The following is an 822-nucleotide window of genomic DNA, read 5'->3' on the forward strand; positions in this document are numbered from 1 at the left end:
TTAAACTAATTTAAAAAAACTTTAGTGTAAATAAATAATAAAAAAATAAAATATAAAAAAAAAATAAGTAAAAGAATAGAATAATATAAAAAAAGTAATTTAAAATTAAATAAAAAGTTACACTACGAAGCAACACTCCATAACACGTGAGGGTAGGGGGATAGTTGCGGCTGGAGGGGTAAAAACATTAAACTTCATTCAGACATTTACCCATAAAAACCCAAAATTTGAAATAAAAAACCCAGAACCAGAATGCACGCATTGCTTACGAATGCAACAGGACACATTTACAGACAGGATGCATCTTAACCTAACTAAGGTTATAGTTCATTTTATAAATATATTTAAACTAATTTAAAAAACTTTAGTGTAAATAAATAATAACAAAATAAAAATATAAAAAAAAAAGATAAATGAAAGAATAGAATAATATAAAAAAAGTAATTTAAAATTAAATAAAAAGTTACACTACGAAGCAACATTCCATAACACGTGAGGGTAGGGGGACAGGAACGGCTGGAGGGGTAAAAACATTAAACTTCATTCAGACATTTACCCATAAAAACCCAAAATTTGAAATAAAAAACCCAGAACCAGAATGCACCCATTGCTTACGAATGCAACAGGACACATTTACAGACAGGATGCATCTTAACCTAACTAAGGTTATAGTTCATTTTATAAATATATTTAAACTAATTTAAAAAACTTTAGTGTAAATAAATAATAAAAAAATAAAATATAAAAAAAAAATAAGTAAAAGAATAGAATAATATAAAAAAAGTAATTTAAAATTAAATAAAAAGTTACACTACGAAGCAA

The sequence above is a fragment of the Biomphalaria glabrata genome, chromosome 12, assembly GCF_947242115.1.
Source record: "Biomphalaria glabrata chromosome 12, xgBioGlab47.1, whole genome shotgun sequence".
Taxonomy (NCBI): Eukaryota; Metazoa; Mollusca; class Gastropoda; family Planorbidae; genus Biomphalaria; species Biomphalaria glabrata.